The sequence below is a fragment of the Polypterus senegalus genome, chromosome 10, assembly GCF_016835505.1.
Source record: "Polypterus senegalus isolate Bchr_013 chromosome 10, ASM1683550v1, whole genome shotgun sequence".
NCBI lineage: Eukaryota > Metazoa > Chordata > Cladistia > Polypteriformes > Polypteridae > Polypterus > Polypterus senegalus.
In genome coordinates, this window is record NC_053163.1 from 179,283,819 (window position 1) to 179,296,103 (window position 12,285).

Below are 12,285 nucleotides of genomic sequence, written 5' to 3' on the forward strand. Positions count from 1 at the left end.
ACTCATTTGGGCATGAAGAAGTCTCCTCGCAGAATTTATGGATTCCCCAACACTGGACCCTTCCCAGGATCCCCATCAGTGACTCCAAGAATGCCGCCTATTCCAAACTAACATTTGGTGCATAGGCATATATGTATAATATGGTAGTCGGAGTCCTCCATCTATGCAACCTTCACTCTAACGGAGGCAGCTCTCGCCCGATACCTTTTCCCCCCCCCACCCCCCAAAAGGGCAAATCAAGAGTAAAGGAGAGTCCAGCCTCTTTCAAAGTGTTTCTTTGTAGAACAAAGGGAGTGGGTGAACATGAGCCCAACTATATCTAGTTAGTTTCTTTCTGCCTTGCCCACCTACTCTGGCTCCTTTTCCCCAAGTGAGGTGATATTCCACATCCTAAGAGTCAGTTTTTGTGTCTGGGTTCTAGTCTGTCAAGACCTCTGCCTTCAACCACCACCTAGATGCATTGTATCAGGCCCCCATTCCTCCTGAACATGACGGGACCAGGTCATGCCATCACTGTTAATTTGTTGCTGTTTAAGTATACTGTATTTATTGTACAAAAAAACTCCTATGTCACTGTTTTAAATACTACAGTTTGACAGCAGTTTTAAACCACAATTTAAATTCTGTGGAATACCTTTACATTTCCAATCGCAATCCTCATGTGCTGTGCATGCTAGTGGCATTATTACAACTTTAGGCTTTACCATAGTTGAAAGCAATGTTAATCTCAGAACCTCAAGTATAAAGCAATGATGTTTTGTTAATTTTTTTTTTTTACTTTACGTTTAATAAGCAGGAAAACAATCGGGAATCTTAAAAAAAAACGCATTGTAACTAGCAACCACAGAAGGCAGCAACAACCTACCTCAAAATGTATAAAGCAATGGTATTGAAGTTTTTTTGCTTCCTGTCGTCGGGCATAGTTGTGAAGCTTTGCTCTGAAGTTTACAGTTTTCTTGGGCCCATACAGATTTTCACTAGTATAAGTGAAGGTAAAGGGAGTGCCCTTTGTGTGTGCAGATGTCCCCCAACCAATTAGTAAAAAATGAGTGCAGGGAGTTGATGATCGGACAACTCTTCATCCAAATCACATTAGTTATGTCCACTAGAAAATTGTTAGTGGGGTACATTTGTTATCAACGTAGAGTTGGCACCAAGAAATGAATAATAATGTGAAGATTGTCTTTTCAAAACAAAAAAAGGATATCTGTAAATTTATCATTAAATTACAATAAAAGCATAGTCACAGAAAAGTAATACATACAAAATGTAATATAAATTTCATTAAATGAGGAATACACATCTTTTAATTGACATTTTATACCTTATTTTGGTAAGCAGGAGGTTAGAACACGGTTTGCTTTCAGTTGCAAGTTAAACTATTGAAAGGGGGAGAGAATGCCAGAACACTTTTGATTGAGGGCAAGGGGATCATGTTAAGGCAAGATTTGCATCTTAAAAAAGACTTGCAGTGAGTTTTAGATGGAAGGTATGTCACAATTAAGGCCTGCACTCGTTATATATTGCCACTGGTCAGTTGGTGAAGATGTTACCTTAAGTAAATCTTGGTGCATGGCTACTTAAAAGATCATTTTAGGGATTTCACAGAGAGGCTGAAGTTTGTATTATAACACAAATGGAGCACGAGGTTAGGGACATTTTGACCGCCAATTAATGTGAAGAACATAGGAATACTGTATTAACAGAAGTACCACACCAAAATAAACATCCCAGAAATGTTTGAAACTAACAGTGACTTAATAAATTTAATACAAGTTGCTTCAAGATTGGAAACCACAATGCCTTTACTCCTGTCCCGACTTGGCACCAACCGATTACTAAGTGGGTTTTTAAGAGTGCTAGGCAGTTTGTCCACTAATTTTAGCAATAGGGAAAATACTGCATATTGTCTCTCCTGCTTGTGCATCTCACTACAACAACAACATTTATTTATATAGCACATTTTCATACAAAAAGTAGCTCAAAGTGCTTTACATAATGAAGAATAGCAAAATAAAAGACACAGTAAGAAAATAAAATAAGTCAACATTAATTAACATAGAATAAGTGTAAGGTCCAATGGCCAGGGTGGACAGAAAAAACAAAACAAAAAAAAAACTCCAGATGGCTGGAGAAAAAAATAAAATCTGTAGGGATTCCAGACCATTAGACTGCCCAGTCCCCTCTGGGCATTCTACCTAACATAAATGAAACAGACCTCTTTGGATTTAGGGTTCTCACGGAAGGAGTTGATGATGATGGTCACGTAGACTTCTGGCTTTTAATCCATCCATCACTGTTGGAGCATCATAATGCTTTGAGTAGGTGGTGGTGGCGCAGGCTGCCACCACAAAGAAACCGAAAAAAGAAACGAGAGAGTAGGGATCAGTATGGATTTTAGAGCCACCATGAATAGTAGTTATGATGAATTGAACACACAGAGTATCAGGATAAAGTTTAAAGTGAAGTTATGAATAGGCCATGTTAAAGTAATGTGTTTTCAGCAGTGTTTTAAAGTGCTCTACTGTATTAGCCTGGCAAATTCCTATTGGCAGGCTATTCCAGATTTTGGGTGCATAACAGCAGAAGGCCTCCTCACCACTTAAGTTTTGTTCTTGGAATTCTAAGGAGATACTCATTTGAGGATCTGAGATTACGATTTGGAGTATAAGGTGTCAGACATTCCGATATGTAAGGGCGAGATTATTTAAGGCTTTATAAACCACTAGCAAAATACCCGCGCTTCGCAGCGGCAAAGTACTGCATTAAAATTTTTATTAAGAAGAAAATTTAACCTTTTTAAACTGAGGGATATGTCAACTCGCATGCAGAACCATAGGTGAAGGGCTTAAGCATTTCACTCTTATAGTGCTCCTGTGTAGTATGATTATCTCCTGTACCATCATCAGTCCACACCTTGATCCTGTCCCAGTCATTCAATACATAAGACACAATGTTCCTCCGGATATCAAGAGTGAGCCTGATATGGCCGTGCAATATGTAACAAAGAGAATGGAAAAGATAGGTGGTATCTCCGGGCATGGAAACCACATCGGTAAGTGATAGTTCTTTGATCGATAGTGATCATCTCGATTGACATGGTAATGGGGGTTGGAATGATAAAGGAAATGGGTACCTGAGCAATGTAAAGTAAGTGTAAAATACCTATACAATAACTATAATTGTAATAAACAAACAATAAAACAAAGGAGAAGCCGTGGATTAAACAAAAAGGCTGTAGTTATCAGTAGGGAGACGTGAATCCCGTGGCGAAGCAAGGAAGGGAATGTAGAGACTGGAGTGACGGACGGCCTTATATAGGCAGGCAGCCAACAACGTGGGAAGCGTTGGGACGGGGGACCCAACGCCGCCTCACACGGTGACCGAGCTGCAAGCTATGGACGCATATATGTACATACGTAGGATTCAGTTAGCGTTGGGAACCCGTGTACCAAATTTCTTGACGATGGGCCCATAAGTAACTAACAAAGACTGTTGAAAAGTTCAATATGGCGACTGACAGTGGCGTCATACCACCGAAATAAGTACGTACATTGGTTTCGGTTAGCTCAGGGAAGCCACCAACCAAATTTCGTGAAGATGGGGCCGTAAATAAGAAAGTTCAACTTGGCGGACGTTGTTGACCGTTCTGACCGTTACGCGTAGAATTTCGAAATGAAACCTGCTTATTTGTTGTAAGTAAGCTGTAAGGAATGGGCCTGCCAAGTTTCAGCCTTCTAACTACACTGAAAGTTGGAGAATTAGTGATGTTGGAAAGTTCAATATGGTGGCTGACAGTGGCATCATACCATTGAAATAAGTAAGTACATCGGTTTTGGTTAGCGCAGGGAAGCCACCTACCAAATTTTGTGAAGATGGGGTCAGCTTTCTACCTACACGGGAAGTTTGAAAATTGGTGACGTTGGAAAGTTCAATATGGCGGCCGACAGTGGCGTCATACCATCGAAATAAGTAAGTACATCGGTTTCGGTTAGCGTAGGGAAGCCGCCTACCAAATTTCGTGAAGATGGGGCCATAAATAAGAAGGTTCAACACGGCCGACGTTGTTGACCGTTATCGACCGTTATGACCGTTACGTGTAGAATTTCGAAATGAAACCTGCTTAACTTTTTAAGTAAGCTGTAAGGAATGAGCCTGCCAAATTTCAGCCTTCTACCTACACGGGAAGTTGGAGAATTAGTGATGAGTCAGTCAGTCAGTGAGGGCTTTGCCTTTTATTATTATAGATAAGCAGAATTTTAAAGTCAATCCAGAATGACACAGGTAACCATTGTAGTGACATCAAAACTGGAGAGATGTGCTCAGATTTTCTTTTCCTAGTTAGGATTATAGCAGCTGCATTCTGCACCTGTTGCAAACGGTTTATGTCTTTTTTGGGTAGTCCTGAGAGGAGTGCGTTACAGTAATCTAGTCGACTTTAGCTATGTTTCTTAAGTGAAAAAATGCTGTCTTAGTGATCTGATTAATATGCGATTTAAAATTCAGATTACAGTCAACAATTACCCCTAAGCTTTTTTACCTCCGTCTTGACTTTTAATTCTAATGTATCCAGTTTATTTCTAATAGCCTCATTGTATCCATTATTGCCAATTACTAAGATTTCAGTTTTCTCTTTATTTAACTTGAGAAAGTTACTATTAATCCATTCTGAGATACAAGTCAGACATTGTGTTAGTAAATCAAGAGAATCGGGGTCATCAGGTGCTATTGATAAGTACAGCTGTGTGTCATCAGCATAGCTGTGGTAGCCCACGTTGTGCCCTGAGATAATCTGACCTAATGGAAGCATAATGATTGAGAATAACAGCGGACCCAGGATACTCCTAATGGAAGCATATAGATTGAGAATAACAGCGGACCCAGGATAGAGCCTTGTGGAACACCATATTGGATATCGTGTGTCTTTGAGTTGTAATTACCTACAACTAACAAAAAAGTTTTCTCCCTGCCAGGTAGGATTCAAACCAATTTAAGACACTGCCAGAGAGGCCCACCCATTGACTAAGGCGATTTCTAAGAATATTATGATCAATGGTGTCAAATGCAGCACTCAGATCTAAGAGGATGAGAACAGATAAATGGCCTCTGTCTGCATTCACCCGCAAATCTTTTACTACTTTAACGAGTGCAGTTTCTCTGCTGTGATTTGTTCTAAAACCCGACTGAAATGTATCAAGAATAGCATGTTTTAGGTGGTCATTTAGCTGCATAATGACTGCCTCCTCCAGAATTTTACTTAAGAAAGGCAGGTTAGAGATGGGTCTAAAATTTTCAAGAGCTGAGGGGTCGAGATTATGTTTCTTAAGTAGGGGTTTAACTACAGCAGTCTTAAGACAGTCTGGGAAGACCCCCGTATCTAATGATGAATTTACTATGTCAAGAACATTATCAATTAGCACGCCCGATACTTCTTTGAAAAATTTGTTGGTATTGGGTCAAGGACGCAGGTGGAGGGTTTTAATTGAGATATTATTTTTGGTAAGTCAGATAAATCTATCCTAGTGAAAGAGTTTAATTTGTTAATAGGGAATGCTGGGGTTTAGGAGGATCCTTAGTGTTGGGGAGATATACCATGTTATTTCTAATATCATTAATTTTTTGATTGAAAAATACAGCAATAGCCTCACAGGTTTTACTGGAAGTACTTAGGAGGCATTCCTTTGAGTTACCTGGGTTTAGTAGGCGATCAATTGTAGAAAATAAGACTCTGGGATTACTAGCATTGTTATTTATAATCTTAGAGAAATAGCAGCCCTCTCAAGACAGACAGTGTTATTGTATTCTGTTATTTTAACTTTTAATATTTCATAGTGGATAGTTTTAGTCTTCCTCCATTTACGCTCAGCTCTGCGGCATGTTCTCTTTAAATCCGACACTCTTTGGGTCTTCCATGGTATAACAATGCTAGAAGATTTTTAACTGTCTTTTCAGGTGCAACTATGTCAACAGCAGCTCTCACTTTAGTATTAAATCTTTCCACCTTACTATTTACATTATCCTCGCTATTATAGTTGGCACTATAAACGGACTGATTGCTTAGAATGTTTGTAAGTTTTAAAGCTGCTGCTGAGTCAAAGCGTTTTTTAACAATATGCTTCCCATGGGTGTTTTTTTATCATTATTTCTATATAAAAAGTAGAAGAAAATGGTCTGATAGACCAATATCAATGATCTGCTTTATATCAACTTTCAGTCCTTTAGTAATCACTAAGTCTAACGTATGACCTGCTTTATGTGTAGGCTGATTAACGAGCTGTCTCAAATCAAAAGAATCCAGGAGGTTCATAAATTCTTTTACTTTTAGATCACACTGATTATCTATATGAAAATTAAAGTGCCAACTATTAGGAGTGTGTCATAGTTCGTAATTAAAATTGACATTAAGTCAGAGAATTCCTCAAAAAAAGACGCATTGAATTTTGGAGGTCTATACACGGAGAATACTAGAACTTGAGAATCTCCATGGATAACAACGGCGAGATACTCAAAGGACTTGAACTTACCAAAACTGACATCTTTACATTTTAACCGGCTCGAGTAAATGTTTGCCAAGCTCCCCCCTTTTTCCCTGGCGGTCTGCACGAGTAAAACTGTAATCCGGAGGCAGATTCGATTAAAACGGCCGCGCCGCGAGTTAAGCCACATTTCACTTAGTGCAATAAAATCTATTTTTTATCACTAATAAGATCGTTGATAAAAAACGTTTTGTTAATTAAAGCTCTAACATTTAATAGTGCCATATTTAATGTTTCGGATGGGCAGAGATGAATACTATACTGTATGCGTTATTGATATTTGGAATAGGAACTGAATTATTTTTATTAGCGCCGCTCTGTGTGTGTATTTTGTTTAATCTGTGATCTGTTTTTATAGTTTTAATACATTGTTCCTATAAAATAGTAATTTTAATTAGATTATTGGAGTTTATGCCGTATTGCCTAGATTTTCTACGTGCATTGAGATTGCTTATTACAGTATTAATGTTGTGCACTTTAACGGAAGATTCTATTAAACACTTATTATTAAACACTTATCATGTCCTAGCACAACAGTATCATTTTGGAAAGGGTTAAGAGCAGAGATGGATAGTCAAGAGAAACGAATTACTCACCATCTTTTAGAGATGTTGGGCTACATGTGGCACACATGTCCATTACAGACTATCTTCCAAGCACTACGTTTCCCACTGAAATAGCCAACACTGGGTGCATTTACACGCACACACATAATTGGGTTAAGGTGAATAACTCAGTTTAAGCAGAAACCTTGCTGTTTACATGCTGATGTAACCTTGGCGGAGTTCTTCTTTGGCAAAACTCTTCAGTGTCAAAAACTGCACAAAAAAAGAGTTAAATCATTGGCCACTATAAATTTAAGATAAGCATAAGGCCTGTGATAATCTTGTCTTTATAAATACTAGGGGGCCTCGCCCCCTGCTAGCATTGTTCGAAAACCCGAGGGCCTGCACTACGCGCCAACCACTTCACATCTCTGCCACTCGCATATGTGGATTTCACTTTCACAAAACAACAAATCTTTTAATTCTCGCGGATACGCCTCTTCATTGGGAAGAAACACTACTTTTCCCTGATGGCAACACTAATTAAACGATGTACAAGTCTCCAACCTAAAGTTTAAATCCGAACAATATATTCAATCTCTTTTCGCTGTTCCGTTATTTCACAGAGTAATAATTTCCGTTTGTTTACGCTAATGCGATCTTTACTATCTTTTTTTGAAGCTTTCAAATTTTGGTACTTTCGTTATCTCTAACCTGCTCTGCATGTGTATCACACCAATGTTTTTGAATTTTTTACTGCGTTCTACTTTGTCATCTACTGTTTTATTTCTGGCCCCGGGCATGGTTAAATCTCTTGGCACAAAGTCACACAGGGCGTGAAAGTACCTCTCTGAAAAAGTCACGTCTCGGCCCAGGACTTTTTTATTATAATTAAGAGATGTTCAGTCAAATTGACAATTTTATAGGTTTCTGTTACTGGAGTGCATGTAACAAATGAGAAATATGTTGTCAAAATTTAAAATTGTCAAATGTAAAATTAGCACTAGATTTTAAATGTGGGTGCCTTACATGAATGTGCCCTACAAGGCTGGATGAATGGATATTTTCTTTCATCATTCTGTTGGCTTTTTTAATAATTTTATGATTGCACCACAATTACATGCTGTTGACTATGTTAAATGCCATCTGAAAATATTCAGTAATAACTACAGCTGACTGTGCATACATGTGCACATCAGAATTATAATATTGTTCAATTATATTGTGGTATAGATATTCAATTTCATTTTTAGAATAGGGGTGACAAAGTTTTTTTGAGAGGTATGTCTTATGTATAGAATCAGGTAATACATTTTTTTTTTTTTCTAGAACACTTGCATGTTTAGGGTGTAATTTCCATTGAATTTTCTGGAACATTTTAAACTGACATCTGATTTTTGCAATATGTGTGTGCAAGTGCCAGCCCTTGAAATACAAGCTTGCCATGGCTTTTTGGTTTAGCAAGATCAGGAAATAACAGCCCATCATAATTAATCAGTGTCGCTGTAACAGTGAAAGCAAGCACTGTAGTTCAGTGTCATTTAGGTGAAGCTGTGGTGCGCCTGCTTACTGCAGTGAAGGAAAGAGGAGGAGAATGGTAGCTGTTTCCTGTGTGCAAGCAGAATTGTGCAAGGAAGAATTTTTTTCATTAGCAAATCGTCAATGGAAATTTTACAGATGCTGAGCGATCTGGATCCAGTTCAAGTCTTTGCACAGCAGGAGAGAACTGAACATAAAATGCTATTATTAAAGGTTAGCAAAGACAGGAGCTTTAATTTTTTTATTACAGTTCTATTTCTGTTTTTAGTCACCATAAGATTTTTCAATGGTGCAGCTTTCCAAAAGATGCTTATACACCCCAAAATGGTATGAATAGATAATGTGTCATTTAAGATATCTGGAGCTTTATATTTGTAAACAGGCTAAAAATGCTTTTGTTCCTGTTCAACTTTTATTTATAAAGGTCATTTGTAAAAGCATCAGCAGCAGCTTTGAAGCTGGCAGATGTTGTTGTATGGTTGTGAGTGGTAGTCATCCTATTCTGTATTTGCTCAAAAATCTGAACTGTTTGACCTATATCCAATCTTGTTCTTTTAATGAATCTTCTAATCCTGACATGCTGTTGCCTAGCAACTTTGTCTGCTTTGAGAGATATGGATGTAATATATATAAAACATACAGTGCATGTGTTTGCATACATTTATATAAAATATATGTATATAATACGTGCATGTTTTAACCTTGACATTCATTGTTTCCATTTTCTAGATGATTAGAATCATTGAAAAGAAAGCACAGCTGTTCAAAATACTTTTTACCTATATAGTGATTGTTATGTGAAAAAGACATTTGGAATCCTTTTTCCATTACATTTGTGTTTAGGCTAAAGTAACCATTTCCTTTTCAGTGTTTGTTTTTGTAATTTTATTTTTTGATTGATATAGGAAATCCACTTTATTTTGAAGTAAAAGTAAAAATGTTTAATGAAGCTGCTAATCTCTAGATAGACACAGAACTTAGTGATGTGTGTGTGTGTATGTATGTATATATAATATATATAAAAAAAAAAATTGAATGTTATTACACTATGCTTGGCCTAGTATGTAATTTAACCATTCTCTACTGTTCCTGTACCCCCACTATTCTTTTGACATCTATGCTTGGTTGCATAACTATATAAGGGCTGTCATGACTTATTTTCTCTAGTGAAAAGGGCTTATCAGCGTTTTCCCAGTCTAAGGAGTGATGAGTCAGAATTGCAGTACTACTTGTTATTGTGTTCATGGGCAGCTCTTGTGATGTGCTTTGAATTTTTCTTACTGCTTATAAGCTGCTTTCTCTACAAGAATTTGTACACCTATATTGTTACATAAATATTTTATCTAGATCTTGCAATCCTGTGTTTCTTGTTGGAGTGATCTGAAGATGTTTATACCTCTGTAAAGCAATGTTTACTTTTTGGATCCTATTACGATCCATTTATTTAAATGCATCAGTTTTCTTAAGTAGGACAGTAAGCGTTTTACGTTTGACAAAAGCCGATGTTAAGTAGCTTGCCTTGTATTTTATTATGACCTGTATATGCAGCATGCAGTTTATGCCACATGGAGACCTTAGCCTCTAGTTCAACTCCATTTATTTGATTTGCACTATATACTGAGGATGGGCTTAGTGTGCTGTAGCAAGTTTACTGATTACATATTTTATAAAATGCATAATGTACACACACAAAAGACTGATTTAGTGTAAACGCACAACGCATCAGTTATTTTAAACTCCTTAATATAAATCCTAACAGTACGTGTACATTGATATTGTGGTTGACAATGGTGAAGGAGAGTTCCAGTCTGCAGCATATGTAAAGAAAATAAACTTCTGGTGGTCCGCAGTCTGTTATAAGACAAAGTCAGAAGTGCCCACATGTCTGAGCTTTTGGCCAGATGTCCACATAGTCCTAACTGTGTATTCTACAGTATTTTATGTAATTGTGCTTTGAAGTCTAAGGTAGCAAAACCACTTTCATAGTTGGATTGCAAGGCTCCCAAATATTTTTGGGTGGGACAATAGCTAGGCAGTATAGCAATCAAACAAAGTATCTCTACCAAATAAGAAGAGAGTGGGAATGGAGAAGGGTCAGTAACTGTTCATAATTCTTGTACATTTTATAAAAATCACTAACAAGCAGAAATACTAGACTAAAGCACTGAGGCATAATCGTAATTTTTAAAAGCTGACACCTAAGGATTTCTTTTATACTAGCAGACAAATCATTCCATGTCTTGTAGTGTAGCAGTGTCACAATATTAGTGAAATTTTATAATAAACGTTACCTTTCAGTACTACAGCAAAAACAGAACTCTCATTCGATGGCTTTTTATTCAAATTCCTCCACCACTGAAGTGAATAATATTGTGCCTTTTTCTATAATACTATATCAAATACATAAATACTAACAGTCCTAACAACTTTCAATACTGATATATCTATTAAGTAGCTACCCCAACTATCATTTAAGTAAACAAGTATTGACATTCATAAATAAACACAATGCAATGTAATGTGGGGTGGAGGCGGGAATCCCTCCAGTGTAAAAACAAATGCATGGTTTGGGCGGTTTTGGCATAAGGTTTATAAAGAATATTATCATAAACTCCCTGAATTATATTAGCATGTGAACATTATAAATTTATTATGAAATTTTTTTTTGTCCAATAACTGAAAAATACTTCATAAAATCCATACTAAATCTAAAAATTCTATCCTTTATCATGTGGTATATGTACTGTTGAATTGGTGAATTCCAAGATAATTCTAGATATTTACAATTAAACGCTTTAAAGCTGTTTTTTGTAATAACATGGTTTAAAGTCTCATTTGCTAGTGAATCCTTTTGTTAGGTTTGTAACATTAACTATTGTAAAAAAAAAAAAAAAAATTCAATCATTAGCTGGTTAGTGAAGAAAAATATTTTAACAGAGGAGTCAAATTAATTCAAATTTCAAATGTCAGAAACTCGCACTGCTTTAATTTTCCAAATCTGTCCCTCCTTTTTTGGTTTTACATTTGTCCCAACTTTAAGGCGGCTTTTGTGAAATTAAACTTGTCACTTTTACATCAAGTCTTTTTTTCAGAACCACTATTTAAACATCCTTTTGTTTTAATGTTTTCAAAGTTTCTAATGCTAGTGATCACATTCCTATTTGTCAGTAATTTACATGTCTGTAAGCACGGTACATGTTGTATTAATAGTGAGATGTCTCTTGTCCTTCAAAGCATTTAAATACTAAATACATTTTTTTTGGTATTAACAAATGGAGCAACTTGTGCCATTGCTGGTGTAGACAAGCCAAACAGCCACTTGGTTTGAATCTCACGTCAATGTTTTCTTGCTGGAACTGTTATCTGCACAGCCAGTCCTCTCACAGTTCTGTATGTGTAACTGTGGATGAATGTGAGGTCCCTCTCCTCAATCCATGAAATTAATGCAGGCCTTGTATTTATTCTGCGATTGTAATGAACACTTCATACAAATTTCCATCTGTTCAAGCATCTTTCCAGTTTGCATGCAGTTTAATGTATCACAACTATGTATGATGCTATTAAAAAAAGTTAATCTCATTATCGTTTCACCTCTTACAAATGCAAGACCAATAAAAGTGCATTCTTGGTACTATTGATACTGTATAAAAAGCTGGTACCAAAGT

General features: G+C 36.8%; 1 protein-coding gene across 8 annotated transcripts in view; it reads left to right on the forward strand.

Annotated features, from left to right (window-relative positions):
- Positions 1–12,285, forward strand: part of snphb (syntaphilin b) — a 60,033-nt gene that overhangs the window by 8,343 nt on the left and 39,405 nt on the right. Inside the window, exon 1 of one of the 8 annotated variants that reach the window (XM_039767856.1) lies at positions 8,699–8,833. The exons of the other annotated variants lie outside the window; for them this stretch is intronic. The gene's annotated coding sequence lies outside the window, so the exon portion shown is untranslated. Of the gene's footprint in view, positions 1–8,698; positions 8,834–12,285 lie in introns of those variants that run through there. 8 annotated transcript variants of the gene reach the window in all.